The sequence below is a fragment of the Phyllostomus hastatus genome, unplaced genomic scaffold (assembly GCF_019186645.2).
Source record: "Phyllostomus hastatus isolate PE091 unplaced genomic scaffold, TTU_PhHast_1.1 phas_contig_495, whole genome shotgun sequence".
Classification (NCBI taxonomy): domain Eukaryota; kingdom Metazoa; phylum Chordata; class Mammalia; order Chiroptera; family Phyllostomidae; genus Phyllostomus; species Phyllostomus hastatus.
The window spans coordinates 2,090-16,548 of NW_025333895.1; positions in this window are offsets into that span (position 1 = coordinate 2,090).

The window sequence follows — 14,459 nt, forward strand, 5'->3', positions numbered from 1 at the left end:
CAAAAGAAACTTTGCAGGCTAGATGGGATTGGCCAGAAATATTCAAACTCAATAAAAGCAGGGCCTACAACCAAGATTGCTCTACCCAGCCAGGCTACCATTTAAAAGCCAAGGGCAGATAAAGAACTTCCCAGAAAGAAAAAACTAAGGGAGTTCTTCATCTATAAGGGACTATTATATGAAATGTTGGAAGGACTTATTTAAAAAAAGAAGAAGAGAAAAACTATGAACAATATAATGCCAATAAACACATATCTATCAACAATTGAATCTGAAAAACAGACTAGGCAAACATAAACAGCAGAGAGAAAATAATGGATATGGAGAGTGTGCTGATGTTTGCCAGATGGGAGGGGAGTATGGGGAAATGGGTGAAGAGGTGAGAGAATTAAGTACAAACAGGTAGTTGCAGAATAACCATGGAGATGTAAAGTAAGAAAAATGGAGCAGCCAAAGAATTTATATGCATGACCCATGGATGTGAACAACACAGTGGGGATTGCCTAAGGGAGTGGGGTGAGGGAGCTGGGTGAGGGAGCAAGATTGGGAAAATTTGGGACAACTGTAACAGCATAGTCAAAGAATATGATTTTTTAAAAAGGGAAACAAAGAATCACCAATGAATATTAAATATAGTGGGTGAAATGTTAATGAGGAAAATGTTATGTTTATATATCATCAAAATATCTACTCAAATGATACCTATTAATAACCAGGTGAAAATATTAACTTTAAAACAATAGTCACTTTAGAAGACAACCTGCCAGATACCACCATAGTCAATTGATCAAGGATTCAAACACTAGTAAATGCAAAAATTAATATCACATGTCTTCTAACAATATGCATTGTGGCATACCTGCTGAAAAGCTAAGCCTCAAACATACTTACATTAATACATGCATGCACTCAGAAGGTAAACACAGTAAAACATTAAATATTGGGGAATCAGGGTAGGGCCTTTTTTTCCAGGAATTGTTAACATCATTTATATAACATTTCAGTATCTTCAAAATCATTTCCAAATGAAAAGTTGAAAAATCTTTTGTCCCAGCTGGCACATGCCCAAGAAGAAAGGACTCCAGGCATCACTGGAATTAGGGTCACTGTCCCCTAGGACTCCAGCCCCTCTGGCTCTTGGACACCCAGCTCCCCAAAGGGCAGGCAGAAATTAGCCACAAGCTTGGGGACTGGGTGCCAGTCTCTCATTAGTAAGGGTTATCTTTTAAGTCATCTCTCTGGAGCTGTTTAAGCAAAATGAAAGTCTGTATAAGTGCCAAGGCCCCAGATGTTTCTTCTGTTTGTGTTGATGTTAGGACTCCTGAGGAAAACCTGAAGAGCAAGGTAACAGTATGGAGCAGAGGTGTCTGAACTCACCAAAGATGAGCAGCACAGGTCAGAGAGGCTGGATGTCTGCACTGATGGACAGATCTGCCTGTGTGATGGTGGATTCATGGATGAGACTCTGAGTTCATGACTGTGTGTGTGTCTCTGTGAGCCTTCAGGTACTGTGTATGCTTGTGCACATTCTGTTTGATAGTTGCATCTGTGTGCACACATGAGTGCACACGCATCTGATTCACAGCCTGACTCTTCCTGAGTTAGACCTAACCTGGCCATGCTTTAACCCATGTACACCAAGTTAACAGCCTCTTGCCTGTGATTAGGGACTCCTGATTCATGCCTGTGACCCTAAGTACTGGCATCACAGCTGAGCATCAGAGGTGATATTGTTGGCACTGGTGCTAGGCAAGAAGATGCGTAACCACAGAGGAGCTAAGGTCAGGTCAGAGAAGGGTTACACCTCTGCTCAGCAGCGTGTGTTAGTGCATGTGTGAGCTGTGTCTGTGGTTGACACACTGGTGTGTGAGAGCAGGAGGGTGTATTGTGTGGTTTGCTCTGTACAGTGGCCTGTTGTGTGACCATGTGCATGGCATTGTGGCTTACCATGTGCATACCATGTTGTGGTGGTTTATTCAGTGACCCTGTGACTGAATAGGCTAATCTGCCCCAAGCTGATGGCCTTGCCCCAGGAAGGGGATGGGTCAGAAGGGGCAGAAGCATGCCCTCATTTGTAATAGGATAGGAGGGTGTGTGCTGCCTGTTATAGTGAGTGTGTGGCTGGGGGTGTATATGTGGTGTTTGTGTGTTTCTTGGGAAGGTTTTTTGTTTGTGGCCTTGGGTGTTTTTGGTGACATGTGTGTAGTGTTAGTGTATATATGGTGAGCTGTTTACTGGGTGTGTCATGAGTCAGGTGTGTTGATGTGCATTGCGAGTCTGTTTGCAGGTGATTGGTCCATCAATGTCTGGTTGTATGTCTGCTTTGGGTTTCTTAGGATTTGTATGCATGTGTGTGTATGTTATGAGCTCTCCTTCCATTGGGGTGGGAACTTGGTACCAGGTAAATAATATTCACAACTCAGCACTGTGTGTGTGTGATCTGCATCAATGACCTCGATTTTTCTTTAAGTGTCCTCATTCTGGGGCACCATTAGCTGAGAGAACCAGACTCCAAAAGACATCCTGTTTCTAGAAATGGACCTGCTGCCATATTCATGTACCTGAGTGTGACTGTTACTCAGAATTTGCACCTCTTTAGTTTTACTAAACATTCCAGGTAAAACGAATTCCAGGCATCCCGCTCTGAGAAGTTATTGGGCAGAATGACCTTCAAATAGTGGTGACCTTGGAAAGTTATTTAAATCCTTGGCCTCGGTTTACATCTATAAAGTGGAAAGAATTCACTTCCTTGTAAATCTGAAAGAGGCTTTCAGGAATTGTTTATTGTATGAAAATTTGTATGTATTGGCGAATTTTCTCACTTGGCGTGTGTATAAATGTGAAGGAACAAAATTAGCAAGCAGACTAAGAAAATTTTGGACAAATTGGAGTCCTTACAGCTCTAAAACAACATATCATGCTTGCCTCCCTAACCAACAAACGTGAAGTTTCTGTGAAATGGTTTAGAGCATGGGTGCTGATTACACACATGTATTAGACTGAACCCCACGAAGCAGCCAGTACTTGGTCATTGTGAGGTATAGAAAATGGTAATGTTACAGGGTGCAGCCAAGAGGGGGGACCCCAAATAGGCATTTGAAATGGGGTCCAGAACTTAAGGTGTCCAGGAGATTTTAAGATGTCTCCATCCCCCCACCCAAGGTGTGGGTTGGGGGAAGGGACAAATGGAGCAAGGCCATTGAGATCTGTTTTGTATAGCAAGAGCCTTGCAGCTACCCTCTGGCGTGGTCATTTAACATATCTGTAGCCTTTGGCTGGTCGCTTAGGTATGTTAAATAGCTGTGATCATCTCTGAGCCAGGGGAATGGAAGTAACTTCCCCACCAAGACATGACTGGGGGCAGATCCCCCAAGCTACAGGCCTGCGTGGGAGCTCGGAGAAGATTGGCTCCAGGACATGGGACCACACCTGCCCAGACTCAAGATGGCAGCCCAGTAAAGCTGGAAGGATATGAGTTCTGGCATGTGAAGCCGAGTGTGGGAGGAGTTGGAAATGAGGCTGCAGAGGAAGATTGGCCTCGGGGATTTAAAACCCAGACTTGGTGGCCATTTAGGAAGGAGAGAACCATGCGTAGCCCTGAGAAGGAGAGCCATGCCCAGCCCTGAGAAGGAGAACCATGCTGCTTTAGGAAAGAGAACCACGCGGCTTTAGCAGAATGGGGAGGACCTCGGCCATTGAGAGGAGGAGAACCATGCTGCTTTAGGAAGGAGAGCCATGCGCAGCCCTGAGAAGGAGAACCACATGGCTTTGACGGAGTGGAGGCTCCTGCATCCCAGAGAGAACCGTGCTGCTTTAGGAGAGAGAACCATGCGGCTTTTGGCAGAGTGGGGACTCTCCCCTTCCCACAGCCCTGAGAGAGAGAACCACGCGGCTTTGGCAGAGTGGGGACTCTCCCCTTCCCGCAGCCCTGAGAGGGAGAACCACGAGGCCTGGACAGAGTGGGGACCCCCAAAGCTTTAGAAGGGGAACCACCACCTGGTTCCAGCAGAGATCCCGGCGACTCAGCCGAGGGTGCTGGGAACCCAGGGAGGTCTCCCAGTCGTGATGGAGGACTAACTAAGAACCAGAGGACTGCCTGAGCCATGGACTTCGTTTCCCTTTCCTGAGATACGGTACTCTGGACTGGGCAAAGGGGGGAAGGAAGGAAGGACTGTGTCTGTTTGTGGGGTGTTTTAAGGGGACTTTAGGATTTTTGATAAAGACATTAGGTCACTACTTTAAGTTTGTATAGCATTAAATAAACATTTCCTTTCCTTTTCACGAATCTCTGGCATTGAGAGACGTCTTTCCTCTGGCGGCGGACATAACGGACCCGGGGCCTTCTTTCAATAATAGTATATTGTCTCAGGCCCCCCTTGTCTGTTCTGTAACAGTAACACATATATGTCATTTATATATTATACATTGCATATCATATACACACAGATACACATGTCTGTGTACCATTCTCCCGCACCACTGTACTGCTCTGTGCCTACAGAGTTTGTATCATTTCTGTTTCTGTTTCTTAAAAGCTGAAATAGGGGAAAGACCACAAAATCTTAGTGCAGCTGTGAAGTGGTTGTGAAATCTGGGAACATAAGTCTGATGAGTGGATATAGTTAGGGACCATAGGTGAGGTCCTCAGTCCAGCACTCAGATGTTCACCAAACTGTTCAGCACTGTTATGAAAGATAGTTTGTGGACTTTTCTGGTTCTGGAGCCATTGTGGCATCAAGTGGCTTTAAATGGCCATGAATTTCAAGAGTGTCCCTGAGGTTACAGCTATGGGTTAGTGGGACTTCACAGGTTCACAGGCACAGTGTCACATTTTTCCAACATCTCCCCAGTAGTGGAGTCTCATGTTTACTTAAGGCAGACACAATTGATCCCAGTTTTCAGGGCTCATCTTCTAATTCTTCTGCAGTGAACTGTGTATTCACTGGACAGGTGTGTTGGGAACCGCCCTGACTGGTATCAGAAGCTGAAACCCCCGCCTAGGCTAAGGCTAAGGGAACGCCCTTGGAACCGTAAGCCAGCAAGGAGACAAAAGCTTATCTCCCTGGCAGGAATGCTGCTTCTGCTGCTTTATTCATAACTGAACCTCAAAAAGCTTGGTCGGTTAGCCAAAGACAGGTAAGATTCCCCAAGGGGGGAATGACCTAAGACAGGCACGATCACTTTGGGAGGCCTCCCAAAAGAAGGACTTGGGGGGCTGCAGCCAAAGGGGGTGATGGACCCTCGCTCCTTGGCTTTGACATATCCTGAGTTCTCAGCGTCTGAGAAAAAAACCTCTTTGTCTCCCAGGTGCCTTAGTTCCCTTGCTCCACCTAAGCCTGAAACAATGACAGGGTGGTGCAGCTCTGTGCTGAGAAGTGCGGATTCCCTGGGGTGATCAGGACTAAGAAAGAACATGTAAATTACTGTGAAACCTTCTTTGTTTAGAATGCTCTCAGTTGAATGAGAAGGATCTTAGGAGGAAGTTAGTTTGTTCCTCAAAGTCTTACACCTCTTTTACCCAGACTCAAAATAGACCGGCAGAGTTCTTTGTTTTCTATGGTTCCTTACTTCCCCCTAATGACTTCTGTACTTTACCTGAATTATTATGCAGAATGAGCCCAATAAAAGCAGGTATGGACTGTAAATCGGCGCGCTCCCCACTAGGGGTGTGGCCATTTCATCCCTACTTCCCCACAGAAACTAGTCTGTCTCTGTGCATGTGTTTTTTCTCGCGTGTTTTAGACAAGCCATCCACAGCGTTCCGTGGTCACTGCTGGCCGGTGACCCACGTGCAACACCGGTATACAAATTATCCCTCCTGAACCCAGCTGGCTCACTGATTGACCTCCTCATTCTTGGGTATATACATTGTTTTCCTCAGTGTCATCATTTCCTCATGAACTACTCTTCAATCCCCCTTACTGACAAGCTTTTGACTCCCATGTTCAGAATCAACCCTTGTAGTTCCAAGAGTGGTGACCCTTCTTTCTGTGTTGTACAGATGGTAGATGATGGAATTTGAAAATTTGAATATCAGTGATGAACTAGCCAAAATCAGGAAGGAGATCTGGCCTTGCACAGCGGGGTGAGTCTAGTGTGTGTGGAGTTGTGGTTGTGCCCTGGACTTAAGACAAAAACTGGGATTTGGTGTGTCCTCATCACCTGTCCCCAAGCTGGTGCCTGATGTTTCAGGAATAGTAAGTGAGATTCCACGTCTGAAAAGCAGTTTGTCAAACAACGGCAATTCTAAAATGAGTCATTTGTGAAAGGGCTGCCTGGGGAATGCAGAATACAAAACATTGGTGGAGATTTGGGTTAATTAATGAAGTTGGGTACTCCAGATCATAGACCTGAGGATCACCCATGTTGAAGACTAGAAAAAAGGGGAGAAGGGTTTGGATCTGACAATCAGGAAGAACCGTTCTAAAAGCACAAGCTCAGTGAATGAGACTGAGAATACAACAGGTTTTTTGCCCCTACTGATGGAATTTTGCTTCCTACACATCAAACCCGTGGGGCTTAACACCAACAGCCAGATGAAGTTTCAGTTGTACCTGATGATGTCTAATCCATAAAATACTGGAAACTCTCAGGGAAGAAAGAATGAGCACCAAACCGACCAGCTAGCTTCCTGAAGCTCACCTTCATATACAGATGCTTCTCTTTCCTTCCCAGTGTCTCCAGAAGCTGAGATGTGCCACATCTGCTAGTTCTCTCCAAGTCTGCTGCTCAGCCAAAGCTCAGCTCCCTCACCCTTCTCCCAGGAAATCCTGAGCTGATTAACAAGGGAGAGGAGCAGGAAAAAAAAAGAGAGGAACTGATACACTCCTCTAGAGGGATAACATGGCTCTCTTCACTGGACTCACCCGCCCACCCCGCCTCGGCTTCTTTCCTGACGTCTGGTCCCTGATGCAGTGTCGAGACTCTTTGGATTGTAGAAGCCTGGCCAGCTTCTCATGAGTTTGAGCTCCACTTTGCTGGCCTCTGGGGCTCTTGTTAAGGGAGGGAGTTGTGCTCTGATCACATCTCAGGGGAGTCTGTCCTGGGACCTGTCATCAGAAAGGGAGTCAGTTAGCAGAGCTGACACCAAAGGGTTAAGGAGACCCCTGAGGATTCCTGTTTAGATATTGGGGCTAATCTCAGAGCTTCTCAACCACTTAACATTTCAAGGGCATGCTTCAGTTTCCTGTTATGGGTTATCAAAGGTGACAGGCATTTATGTGGGTGAATATTTTTTACATTTGGGGATTCTGATGAGGACCAAGGCTATTGGAGAGTCAAGCAGGTCATAAGTGAATATAGGGAGGTTGCAGTGTCAAGAGGATTCACAGTGAGGGTAGGTCAATGGTGTGTATGTGTGTCCCAGTGTCTGGGGAGGCATGTGAATTAGACTTCTTTCTAAGGGGGATCAGGGTAGTGTTTAAAGCACAGGGCTGAGCAAAGGCTATTGTTATATTTAGCAAAGAGGCTTTGGAAATAATGTATTTTCAGAGTTTAGGCTCAGAGCAGTGGTTTGCGGGTCAGAGCTGAGGAAAGGAGATATTTATTAGCATGCTTGCCTTGCCACTTGGTTGTTTTTAACAAGTTACTTAATTACCTTGAGCCTCAGTTTCTCCAACAGAAAAATGAGGATAACAACTATTCCTGGCCCTGAACCCACAGAGATTTTCTTTCAACTTTCATATAGAAAATATCATGTATTCTGGTGAACGTCATCCACAACAATCTTACAGGAAATAAAAACACACTCTTCGGTTGTCCTCTGTGCAAACCACTCTCTCACACAAGACATGTGTGTCCTTTTCCTTAGCCTTCAGTTCAATTTTTAACTGTTAATCTACATGTGAAGAGCAAGGGCTACAGAGACAGAAAGCCTTGGATCTGAGCCCTGCCTCTTGTACCTACCATTCATGTGGCCTTCCTGCTTTCCATGCACTTGTTCATTCATTCAACAAATATTTATTTATTTCCAACTCTATTGAGATAGAATTCACATATAACATTGTGTAAGTTTAAGGTGTGCAATGCAATGATTTGATATATGTATATATTGCAAAATGGTTACCACAATCATGTTCGTTAACATATTACCTCACACATTACAACTTATTGTGGTGAGAACTTTTAAAGTCTAATCTCATAGCAATAAGAGCAACTTTCCAATATACAGTACAGTCTCATAATTAACCATAGTTAGTGTGCTATAAATTACAATGAGAACTTATTCATTCTGTTCCTGTAAGTTTGTGCTCTTTGACTGCCTTCACCCAGTTCTCTCATCACCTCTTCTTTCCCCTGGCAAAAACCAATCTATTCTCTGTTTCTATGAATAGATTGTTCTGCTTTTTTTTAAAGACACCACATATAAACGAGATTATATAGTATTTGTCTTCTCTGTCTAACTTATGTCACTTAGCATAATGCCCTCAAGGTCCGTCTGTGTTGTTTCAAAAGACAGGATGTTGCAAATTTCCTTCTTTTTTCATGGCTGAAATAGATAAGTGATAGATAAATAGATCTATGTATATGTCACATTTTCTCTATGCATTCATCCATTGATGAACATTTAGGTTGTTTACATGTCTTGGCTATTTAAGTAAAGGTGCAATGAACATACGGGTGCATATATAACTTCAAGATAGTGATTTCACTTCCTTTGGATAAATACTCAGAAGTGAGATCACTGGATCATAGGTAGTTCTATTTTTAATTTACAGAGGAACTTCCATACTGTTTTTCATAGTGACTATACCAGTTTACATCCCCACCAACAGTGCACAGGGGTTCCATTTCTTCACACCCTCACCGACACTTATTAACTCGCGTGTTTTTGATGCTAATCATTCTAACAGGCATGAAGTGATATCTCATGCTGGTTTTGATTTGCACTTCCCTGATGACTAGTGATGTTGAACTTATTTTTGTGTACTTGTTGGCCACTTGAATATCTTCTTTGGAAAAATGTATGTTCAGGTCCTCTGCCTGTTTTTAATTGGATTCTTTGGGGGGGGTGTTTAGACATATTAATTCTTTATATGCTTTGGATATCAACCCCTTATCAAAGTATGTGGTTTGCAAATATTTTCTCCCATTCTGCAGGTTGCCTTTTTATTTTGTGGATCAATGTTTTGCTGTGCAACAGGAGCTTTTTAGTTTTATGTAGTCCCACTTGTTGTTGTTTTGCTTATGTTTCTTGTGTTTTGGGTATATTATCCATAAAATCATTGTCAAGAAGCTTTTGTCCTGTGTTTTCTTCTAGGGGTTTTCCAGTTTCACGTTTTACATTTGAGTCTTCAATTAATTTCAAGTTCATTTTCATGAGTGGTATAAGATGGAGCCCAGTCTCCGTTTTTTCCATGTGAACATCCAGTTTTCCCAGCACCATTTAAAAAAAAATTTAGTATGTTTACTGATTTGACAGAGAGAGGAAGGGAAAGAAAGAGGGAGAGAAACATCAGTGTGAGAAACATTGATTGGTTGTCTCTCTTATGCACCCTAACCCAGGACTGAACCTGAAACCTAAGTACGTGACCTCATGTGGGATTGAACTCCTTTTTGTGTACGGGACAATGCTATAACCAACTGATCCAACCAACTCAGTGTTACAGGGTGCAGCCCAGAGGGAGGACCCCAAATAGGCATTTGAAATGGGGTCCAGAACTCAAGGTGTCCAGGAAATATTAGAAAGACATATAAGATGTCTTCACCCCTTCCCCCACAGGTGTGAGTTGGGGGAAGGGACACATGGAGCAAGAACATGCAGGGCTGTTATGCACAGCAACAGCTTTGCAGCTAATCCATGGCATGGTCATTTAACATACCTATAGCCTTTGGCTGGTCACTCAGATATGCTAAATAGCTGAGGCCATGCTCTGGGACAGGAGGATGGAAAGGGACTCCCTGTGCCCCAAGATGTGACTGGGGGGCAGGTCCCTCCCCCGAGTTACAGCACCTGAGTGGGAGCTCAGACAAGACTGGCTCCATGACATGGGGACACATTTGCTCAGTAAAGCCGGAAAGGGGTGAGATTGATGGCAAGTGTGGCTGAGTACGGGAGGAGTCAGAAATGGGGCTACAGAGGAAGGTTGGTGCGGGGATTTAAAACCCAGACATGGCAGCCATTGCAGGAGAGAACCACGTGGTTTTGGCTGAGTGGGGACTCCCGTGGCCCTGGGATAGAGGACCACTGGGCTGGAGCAGTGGGGAGAGAACCTCATGCCTTTGCCAGAGTGGGGACCCCCACAGCATTAGTAGGGGGAACCACTACCGGGCTTTAGCAGAGATCCTGGCGACACAGGTGAGGTTGCCGGGACCCGAGGAGGGTCTCCCAGCCAAGACAAACTACTGGGAAGAACTGGGGGCTGCATGAGCCAAGGACTTCTATTTCTTTTCCTGAGATACAGTACCCCAGAATGGGCAAAGGGGGATGGAGGGACTGTGCATGTTTGTGGGTGTTTTAAGGGAGTTTGGGATTTTGATGAAGACATTAGGTCAGTACTTTATGTTTGTATAGCATTAAATAAACAATTCCTTTCCTTTTTATGAATCTCTGGCGGTGAGAGACATCTTTCCTATAGATGGTGGACATAATGAACCTGCGGGATCCTTTTGGGTAATAGTATATTGCCCTTGGCCCCACTTCTTGTTCTGTAACATCAGCACCATTTTTTGAAGAGACTGTTTTTCCTCCATTGAGTATTCTTGACTCCATCATCAAATATTAGTCAACCACATATGCATGGGCCCACTAATCTCTGCCATTGACCTATGTGTCCATTTCTGTGCCAGTAACATACTGTTTTGATCACTATAGCATTGTAATGTAGTTTGAAATAAAAAAGTGTGATGCCTCCAGCACTGTTATTTTTTCATATTGCTTTGCTGTTGTGGGACATTTACATTCCTTGTATATTTCAGAAATGTTTTTCCTATGTCTATGAAAACTACCATTGGGATGTTGATGGGAATAGCATCAAATCTGTAGATCACTATGAGTAGCACGGATACTTTACAATATTAGCTCTTCCAATCCATGAGCATTGGATACATTTCCATTTAGTTGTGTCTTCTTTGATTTCTTCCTCAATGTCTTATACTTTTCAGTATACAAGTCTTTCTCTCACCTCTTTGCTAAATTTGTTCCTAAGTATTTCATTGTTTTTGATGCTCTTGCAAATAGGATTACTTTTTAATTTACTTGCCAGGTATAGTTTTGTTGATGCAGAGATACACCTTTGACAGAAAAGGGGACAGATTACACTAAAACCACAGAAATAAGTATCTCTTTTGTGCAAGCATATGAGTGACCAGAATTTTTTCTCCTTAAAGAGGTCAGAATGAAGCAGCATCCAGAAGCCCAAGAGAAAATGCTAATGGGCTGAGTTGAAGATGGTACAGTGTGTTGACCAAGGGGATGGGTACTCAAGCCACATACCATGAATCAGAATGCTCAATAAAGAAATCACCTCTGAAACACCTATGTTCTTGCTTAGAGAGTGAAAATACTTTTTCCCTATTTTTCATTTCACCATTAGTTCTATAATTTGCTTGGTCCTTAAACTCATAAATATTAAATGAATCTGAAACAACAGTATATTCAAAAAGAATAACAACTGTAATGGGTTATGACTCAGAAATTAAATGAGGATTGTGAATTCATAATAATATATGAGGTCTGTCAAGAAGGTGTCCAACCAGGTAATATGAAAAATAAAGACATTTATTGAAGAACACACAAGATACAAGAAGTATTGTACACAGGACAATGACACCTCAGTCCCCTTCAAAGTAGGCAACTTGGAGCCTCACACAGTTCTGCCAATCACTATCTGCTGCCCTGTCAAATTTTCCTGAATCTTATCTTCCTGAAAGGTCTGAAATCTCTTCTCATTCAAAGATGATTTTAGTTTTAGGAAAATCTGGAAGTCATAGGGCATCAAATCTGGGCTGTAGGGGGGCTGAGTCACCTGGGTGATTTGGTGTTTTGCCAAAAAACTCTCCATGAGACATAATGCATGAGTGTTTGTGTTGTCAAAATGAAGATACTGCTTACCAGCTGCCCATAGCTGTGTCCTTCTGAATCATCCAAGTACTTTCTGGGGAGAATGTTCAAGCCTAACGCAAAATGTGATGCAGATTCATTGCTTTACTTGCTCAGTCATTTTGAAAGTGAAAGTCACACAGTATACATGCTCATTCAACAGTGTGTGCTGCCCCCACTGATTACTACAATAAAGTCATCATTGTTCACGCACGTGCATTGTAGTCCACTTGCCATGGCTCCCAGTTACACCAATGTCACACAAACTGTTCTCTAACAATGGCTGGGTTTTTTTCCAGACAGACCTCCTATTATGTATAGCAGTGTATGCCAGATACTCGCCATTGCCCCAGGTCAATTCTCCAGCTTCCTCCACCTTGTTTTGTCTCAGGAGTTGGACCTTTATGGGCTGCATCAAGTGGGCTCCCTGGCCCTTTGGGATAGGCCAATGGAAAACACAAGCAAAAGATCAAAGGCAGAAGGAGAAAGAGGTTGGGGCATTTAGTCTGTTGTTCTCCCTGCTGGACCATGGGGTGACAGTGCCCATCCACAGTTCCTGTTTAGGGGTCCTCTCTTAAACCTACATGTCTCACCAGGTTCTGATGACCACCCCTCCTCTTACACCTGTTCCCCACTGTTGCTAGCCCTCACCACCCCATAACAGTTCCCCTCAAACTGACCAACACCTTCTAAACAAGCCATTATTACAATCTCTTTTTAAAAATCCTTTGTCCCAGCTGGATCCATGTCCAAGAAGAAAGGCATCACTGGCATCAGGGACACTGTTCCCTGGGACTTCAGTCCCCTCTGGTCCTGGACACACAGCTCCCCAAAGGGCAGTCAGAAGTGGGCCAATTACCCTGTGGTGGCTCCTCCCTCACCCAGAAGCTTGGGGACTTTGTTTCAGTCCTCATATCAGTAATTAAAATGTTAACCTTTTTGCTCATTGCTCTGGAGTTGGTTAAGAAACATAAACACCTGCAGAAGCACTGAGGCCACAGAGATTTCTTCTTTTTGTCCGAGTCTCTTAAAGAGAAGCTGAGGAGTCAGGCCACAGTCTGGAGCAGAAGGATCTGAGATCACCAAGGATGAGCTCAAGTCAGAGGAGCTGTAAATGTGCACTTGACTATGGATCTGCCTGTGGACAGGTGGGCTTCTGTGTGATACTCTCTGTCTCTGTGTATCATATATGCATCCTTGTGTACATGTCATTTGGTAGTTTCATGTGTGTGCTTGTGCTGTGTATCTGACTCACAGCCTGACTCTTTTCCTCAGTTACCTAACCTGGGCTGTTTCAGTGCATATACCAAGGGTGTTCACCTGTGGCCTATGGACCACATGCAGGTCAGGATGGCTATGAAATGGCCCAACACAAAATCATAAATTTACTTAAGACATTATGAGATTTTTGTGATTATGTGTTACAGTGTATTTAATGTGTGACCCAAGACAACTGTTCTTCTTCCAGTGTGGCCCAGAGATGCCAAAAGGTTGGACACCCCTGTATCAGCCTCCTGGAGTGTGATTAGGGAGGGACTCCTGATTAATGCCTGTGACCTTAAGTACTGGCATCACAGCTGAGCATCAGAGGTGACATTGTTGGCTCTGGTGCTGGACAAGAAGACAACTGACCTCACTGGAGCCAAGGTCAGGTCAGAGAGGGTTCACACTTTGCTCAGTAGCATGTGCTGGTATACATGTGAGCTGTGTCTATGGGTGACACACTGGTGTGTGAGAGCAGGAAGGTGTACTGTTTGGTTTTCTCTCTGTGTTACCATGTTGTGTGACCATGTGCATGGGATGTTGGTGGTGGTTTAATTAGTGTGCCTGTGACTGAACAGGCTTAACTGCCCCATGCTGATGGCCTTCCCTCAGGAAGGGGATGGGTCAGAAAGGGTGGAAGCAAGCCCTCATTATTAATAGGAGGGTGTGTGCTGCTCGTTGTAGAGTGTGTGTGGCTGAGTGTGCAATAAATATGTACTTCTGAATCAATGATAATGAATGTAATGGTCTTTTCTCAATTGGAAAGCAGATCAATATAAATGAAGGGAACTATCTAGGTAGGGATCTAAGAAACTATGACCTGCTTGCAGCCCTACAGTAACTCAGGGTGTTACCAAGGATGGGAGAGGTGTCCATGGTTGGTAGTTAAGACCATAGGCTCTGATCATGCAGATGTAGTAGACTGACCTGCATATTTGATAATTTTTCCCTTTAAGTTTATTCTAATTATAGTTCAGATACAATACAATATTAGTTGCAGGTGTGTACAACATGGTGATTCAACATGTAAATAACTACTTGTCACCATAAAAAGTTATTCCATTATTGGCTATTAAAACATATTTGATATTTAAAACTTATAGAAAATGGCAATACATACTCTTTATAATATGCATATAAGACTTATATCATTTTT